This window comes from Ictalurus furcatus, chromosome 11 (genome assembly GCF_023375685.1).
Source record: "Ictalurus furcatus strain D&B chromosome 11, Billie_1.0, whole genome shotgun sequence".
Taxonomy (NCBI): domain Eukaryota; kingdom Metazoa; phylum Chordata; class Actinopteri; order Siluriformes; family Ictaluridae; genus Ictalurus; species Ictalurus furcatus.
Window position 1 is genome coordinate 2,576,939 of NC_071265.1, and position 7,518 is coordinate 2,584,456.

General features: G+C 40.9%; 1 long non-coding RNA gene across 1 annotated transcript; it reads left to right on the forward strand.

Moving 5' to 3' along the window:
* Positions 1–331: 331 nt before the first annotated feature.
* On the forward strand, positions 332–6,896 carry LOC128615167 (uncharacterized). The gene is made up of 3 exons (XR_008387154.1): positions 332–1,275; positions 5,747–5,854; positions 5,947–6,896. It is a non-coding gene; the product is annotated as an uncharacterized LOC128615167 (long non-coding RNA).
* The last annotated feature ends 622 nt before the right edge of the window (positions 6,897–7,518 follow it).

Here is a 7,518-nt window from a genome sequence, read left to right on the forward strand (position 1 = left end):
GCGATTATGCATCCCTGCTGAAAAAAAAACAAAAAACAAAAATAGAAACCATCACAGAAATTCTAATGGTTTTCACTACAAATACCATTAAAACCATTACCAAATGGTTTCCATTATGTAACAGGACATATTAACGACGTAGGTCCATAACGGTATCCGCTCGGTATAACGCCACCAATAGAAGGCAACAAATTACCACTAGAGACCCACAGGGACCGTTAGAATTTCCATTAAAACCAATACAATTATCATTACAACCATTATAAAACCATTACACATTCTACAAGAGTTTCTATTGTTTTTTTTTTTGTTTTGTTTTTTTTTGTTTTTTTTTTAATGAGCAGGGATGTTTTTAATCTGTTTACATGGAGCGTGTGCTGTACACGCCAACGACCTGTTGCTATGGAAACTATACCGTATTCGAACGAGCGCATTAATATAAAACCCGCGAGGGAAAATTAATCGACAAATTCAGAATCCAGAATTTTTACAATGGTATAATAATAGATCACGTACATCGCCTTCAGGACAGGGAGGAGGTGCGTACGTTTTTAAATCCGATCATGATGTTTTTTTCACTGTTAATATCAGGCATGAGGAAAGCGTTCAGGAATATTACCAGCGCGTTGAAAGGGAAGGGGAGGGTGGGGGGTGTAAACTTTTGTATTTATGTGGACTCGCCTCCGGAAGCACGTTCAACACGACCTCCTTCCCGATCGATTGCCTGCCGAACCCGAAAGAGTTTAACGTTTTAATCAAAATCTGCAGAGTGATTGCAGGAAATGAGATCAACACGGTTGTAATGGATTACTGGAAAGACTAATAGCCGTCACGTACGTATTTATTTATTTATTTATTTATTTATTTATTTATTTTAACAAATTATCCCCTGGGAATGAATTTCTTCCGATTCCGCTCAGCACTCCATCTCTCATATCTGTCTAGCAGCACTGTTCCGAGAAGAATTTATTTATCTATCTATTTATTTATTTATTTATTTATTTATTTATTTATTTATTTTTCTTTGGAGTCGTGGAACCCATTAAAGCAGGAAGCAGCAGGAGTGCTTCAGAGGATCCGAGGTCTACTCTGAGGGGTCCGGTGATATTGGGCTCTTCTGGACTCGCGGGTACGAGGGTGTAAATAAACGCCGAGAGGAAGTGGAAGCGGCAGAATTGGCCAGATTGTGATACTCCGAGGAGGATAATGAGAAGTGATGGGGAAAGCAGACGGCGCGGATAAAACGCCTCCAGGCATGCTGAATGCTGTTTAAAGGTGGACACTTTTCACCATCCATACCTCACTTTCAAGAGGACGATCTACCCACAGGGCATTATTTTTTCCTTTATACTTTCACTAACCCACACACACACACACACACACACACACACACACACACAAACACGACCCCTGCTTTCAGGTTCTCATCAATTTCAGGACTATATTTTACCCTAAAGCATTCAGAGTTGTTGATACAACAGCGCTGTTGCATTCTGGATTCTGATTGGCCGGAAGGTGTTGATTCATTTTCTATAAGAGCAGCTCAGACAACAGTGCCACATCTCAGGTTTTATATTAACGCTGTTGTTCATTATATAGTAACGGGAGCATTCAAGAGAGCACGCATAGTGGACGGTCCACATCATCCAAAACAAAGAAAGACATCCTGTATAAAACACGGAAGGAGTCTCCAGTGTCAGCGTTTTGGAAGAATCAGAGGAAATGCTGTAAATGTAACTTTTCCGCCATCTTCAGCACAGAGGAGATGCTGATGCGGGAACGACGGTTTATAACTGCTGTAACGTAAACAACGACAGAAAGTAAATTCAGTCTTGTCTCCGCCCCCTGCCTTGTTATTGGTTCATCTCACAATTGTGTCTCAGTTATGTCCAGGTTTTGTTGTGTTCCACTTTTCATTATTATTATTATTATTATTTTCTATGATGTTCCCTATAGGAGGAGGGAACACGCTTTTGTTTTTGTTATTTTAATAGATATGTACGGATAAAAGTATGTATCCATAAGCACAAAGAAAGACACAATCCCATCCGAAACTATTGGAACACCGAGGCCAATTAATTTGTTTTTGCTGTAGACCGAAGACATTTGGGTTTGAGATGAACATGAGAAGAGCGTTTAGAATTTCAGCTTTTATTTCCTGGTATTTATATGTAGACGTGTTCAACGAGCATAGTACATCGCACATTTATGTCAGACCACCCGAGTTGTAGGTGAGTAAATCTACTGGAACATGTGACTGACGGGTGTGTCTCGTTACCCAGGTGTGTCCTGTTAGATTGATCGTTTATATAGCGAATAGCCCTGAACATCTAGTCATGGTTTCAGCCTTCAGGTTCACCTGTGAGGACATTTATTGTTAAAAAGGTTAAACCAACATGAAGATCAGAGAGTCGTGTATGGGAGAAAAGCGAGCCATTTCGAAGCTGAGAAAAGACGGGAAATCAATCGGGTGTAGCCGATGCAACAATCTGGAACGTCCTGAGAAAGAAATAAACCACTAGTGTACTGAGGGAACAGACGTCGAACGAGTCGGCCGAGAGAAACGACGATATCTGATGACGGAAACGTTGTGAGAGCTGTGAAGGAAAAACAACAGTCAGTGACATCACCAACAACCTCAAAGGGGCAGGGGTGAAGATCTCACAATCCACCGTCCGAAGAATATTTCGACAGCAAAAATATAGAGGCCCTACTACAAGATGCAAACCCCTCATCAGCATCCAATCTGGAAAGCCTGATTGGAATTCGCAAAGAAACACCATCCGAACACTTTTGGAACAATATACTCTGGTCAGACAAAACTAAAATAGAACTCTTTGGCAATAATTCAGCTCTTCATAGTTGGAGAAAGAATGGTCGTGAGTACGATCCAAAGGACACTGCGAAGACAGTGGTGGGAGCATCACCTCTTGAAACGGTACTGGGACATTCACGCCCTCGAAGAGAACATGAATGGAGAGATGCACCAGATGAATTAGCGGAGAGTTTAATCTCATCAACCAAGAAACTGACTCTGAAGAGAACATGGGTGTTTCAAACGTACAGCCACAACAGCTCAAGAAGGTCGTGCATGGCCGAGTCAATCTCCTGACTGGAATCCCATTGAAAATGTATAGGGGATTTTGAAATTGCGAGTCCATCAGATAGACCCTCATAACCTTAGGGAATTGAAAATGATTGAACCGACCGTATCTAGATTGCTACTCTTTTTCTCATTCCAAGTTTCTTTTCTTTTTTTTGTTTTTTTGTTTAAGTCTTTGCATTATACCTTGTTTTTGTTTTTTGTTTTTTTAAAATAGAATCCTCTGCATGTCGATCCACACACATCTCTTGAGTCTTTGTTGTTACATTAATAGATTATAATTGTATAATTGTAATTGTGGGCAAATCTCTGGGGTATGAAAGGAATAAAACTGTTTAGGACACGCTGTTATTGTAAAATAATCAACTTCAGAGTGGGCGGAGTGACTCGGCGATATCTCACCGTTCTGCCGTCGATTATTATCCAATAACAGCATGAGCCTGAGTGTTTAATTCCTTCGTTCATTACGGTGTATGCCAAATACAGAACTTTAGCTAATTTAAAGGACAGAGGCAAGCATAATGCTGCTCAGTGTCGAAATATAACAGCGAGAAAATGCGCTCGAGTTCAAACTGCGTGCAGTGAAAGACTTGATTAATGAGGCGTCAGCCTCCAGAGTCTGCAATTCCTTATTACACACTAAGCACTGTGGTGTTTATAGCTGGGACGATTCCACCACTGTGCTGCCATTTAGCCCTTATAACTCTTAAAAATGAAACTCTTTAAATCATTCCTCAACAAACAAAACCATCTAAGGCAACAATCTCTCATTTTGAAAGTTTCTTTGCTGAAAATGGCCGACGTTTTCCTCTTAAATGAACAGTAACAGAGTTGAGTTTTTAGCATCCTGTAGAATTAGCCAGCACACAGAATGTGGCTAACTAGCATCCGTCCATGGTAATGGCATGTTGACGTTAAAGACTTCAAACGATGTGGTCTTAATTAAGAATTTACTTTCGATGTGGCCTTGTCGCATGTTCTCCCCGTGCCTCGGGGGTTTCCTCCGGGTACTCCGGTTTCTTCCCCCAGTCCAAAGACATGCACGGTAGGCTGATTGGCGTGTCCAAAGTGTCCGTAGTGTATGAATGGGTGTGTGATTGTGCCCTGCGATGGATTGGCGCCCTGTCCAGGGTGTACCCCGCCTTGTGCCCGATGCTCCCTGGGGTAGGCTCCAGGTTCCCCCGTGACCCTGAAGGAAGGATAAGCGGTATAGAAGATGGATGGATGGATGGATGTGGCCTTGTCAATCAAAATTTTTAAAAAAAGAATGAAGGACGTTTCTTCTTCACGTGATCTTCAGGAAATTTGTCGAACTGTCATATTAATAGGGACGAACATGTTCAGCTAAAAGGGCGAATGAAGTGAATGAACTAAAATGCCTCATGGACAAGTATGTTTCAAGCATGAGACGTTAAATAGTTTCACACGTTAACGCACCAATAATACAGTTTGTAAAGAATAATAATGATTACATTTGAAGGTAAATTGGAGCTATAGTGCACTAGGATGGGTAGGAGTGCTGTTTTAACTTATTTATCTGGAACACGGACGAAGTTTGTCCTGAAGGAGACTTAACCCATGTTTATTTTTATGCTAATGTATATTTATACATGTAACATCAGAAGGACACAAATAGTCATGGAATCCATCTATCATTACTAATCATTAAATTAGTTTTTATACCAATGTGTTTCTCTGAAATTTCCCCACCGGAGGTTTGTCCTTGGGGGATCCTACAGCAATGACAATTCATCAGATTCCTGAAGAAAAAAGGAGAGAGGAGAACAGCAGTGGGTGGTAAAGCACATTCACTAAACCAATTTAAGTTAGCGCGCTGTAGAAAAATGTCTCCATTCTTTCTGCCCCGGCTGTGGGTAAGGAAGACAAAGTCTCCTTTCAGTTTGATTATTCATGTGTGCAAATGGTCTTATTTCTGTTCCTCGCAATCAGACATCCTCTCATTCTGCCGGCGCATACCATCAGTCGAGCAAATACGATGAAATAGCCTGGGTGATTCAAAAGGACAGACCGGAAATAATTTAATTCATCCTCAATTGTCTTATGACAACTGGTGTACAGGATTCGTGGAATTTAAAAAAAAAAAAAAATACTAATAAAAAGATGTGGGCAATTACGGCTGACCTCAAAACGTTCATTCCGTTATTGTATAGTTGTTGCATGTTAATCGTTTTTTTTTTTTTTTTAACTCATATCCGTGGAGAAAATGTAAAGAATGAGTACAGGAAGTCGGTCATTATTAGAAAATAGCTGTTAAGTTGAGGAGAAGATGTGAACCAGTGACACTGTAGCGGGACCGGGCAATCAATTATACACATACAGCACTTTAAGAACTAACAGATGTCTGAATTCCTCGGCTGTCCAATCAGGGTGAAGTATTCCACAGAGCCGTGTAATATCTGTGATTAATGATAGGGCTGAGCTTTACTTTATGGCCGATACATAATTACCGGGTTTAATCTAGTCCATATTATCCCGCGGCACATATGTAGCTACACATTGGTGTCAGTTATCTTTAAAGCCCCCGTCTCTCGTTTTCATAACGAGCTTCTTATTGTTAGCTATGGCTTCTGAGGTGGATTTATTACCGACTACAGAATAAATAATACGTTTTTTCCCCACCAGGTTCTTCTGGACGATTCGGTGCAGGACTTCATTTGGTAATGGTGGCATTAAAACTACCAAAGAACCAATCGGAATTAGTCTGACCCCTTTCAACCCCAAACACAGGAAGTAATCTGGCTTCTTTGCCGATTTCTCTTTTGACCTTGTTGTCTAAGCAAAACTGCATCTAATTAGATTTTTTTACTCTTCTACATTCAAAGGACCTGCTTGTCACTTTCAATCTCAACATTATCGAGAGCATACTCACCTACTGCATCTCCACCTGGTATACCACCTGCCATGCCCTGCAACGAGTCATGGACAGGGCCCAGAAATTCTTCGGGGAATTCTTTTCCCGATTCTTGAGGATATCTACAGAACCTGCTGTCATCGCAGAGTAATGCCCAGCTCCAGAGACCTGACGCACCCCTGCCACCACCTCTTCTCTCTCATGCCCTCTGGAAGACACTTCAGGTGTCTCGGCCAGACAGAGGAACGGCTTCTACCCAGAACAGTCAGCCTTTTGAATCAAACAATGCAGCAAACAAATGAGTTCCTGTCAGATGCATGCAGTAGAAATGTTACTTTATTATGGACACTACTGATCACATGGCACTCTATCCAGACTTTCAGCCCATCAGCCCATGTCACAGTGCAAACCAGTGCAACTCTCCACCATGCACTAGGTACATCTAGTTAGACAAACTCTACCTCTGAATATGTACATTTACTGTATAGACTTTTTTATTTTTAAAAAAAAACAACAAAAAAACCTTGTGTATCTCTTCATATGTACACTGAGCTCAACAGGCACTACCCATTCATACTGTACACTATTGTATATTGTCCATCCATCCATCTATGCATCTCCTGTACCACTTATCCTACACAGGGTCACGGGGAGCCTCTCCCAAGGGACTCTGGGAACAAGCCTGAGGACACCCTGAACAGGGTGCCAACCCATCACAGGGCACACATACACTACAGACAATTTGGAAATGCCAATCAGCCTACAACACATGTCTTTGGACTGAGGGAGGAAACCGGAGTACCTGGATTCGAACCCCCAACCCTGGAGGTGCGAGACAAACAGCCTAACCATTAAGCCACTATTGTATATTGTATATATTGACATACCTGTAAGCATATATGTATCATAACTTATATGTATCCTAACACCGAATCTTCTTGTATGTGTACAATGATGATAAAGGTATCTTATCTAATCTTATTTACATTTACAATCCCGATTCCAAAAAAAGTTGGGACGCTGTGTAAAATGTGTATAGAAACAGAATCCAATGATTGGCAAATCTCATAAAGCCGTATGTTATTCACGGTAGAAGATAGAAAACATATCAAATGTTTAAAACTGAGGAAATGTACCGTTTTAAGGAAAAAGTAAGGTAATTTTGTATCCGATGGCCGCAACACGCCTCAAAAAAGTTGGGACGGGGGCAACAAAAGACTGGAAAAGTAAGTGTTACTAAAAGGAAACATGTTTTTATTTACATTTTACACAGCGTCCCAACTTTTTTGGAACTGGGGTTGGACATTTATAGTATTTGCCAGATGCGTTTATCCAGAGCAACATTTTTGATAGTGCTTTGTAGTCTGTATCAAAAATATCCTCATGCTTAGTCAGGTAGTAAGACTAGCATCAGTCTAAAAGGAGGTCGTGCAGTATGAAAAAACACAAGACAAGGATAAAAAAAAGTGTTCATTTAAGTGCTTGGTGAAGAGATAGATCTTTGATCTTGGTGTTAAGACGACTGTGAAGCCAGTGACTCCAG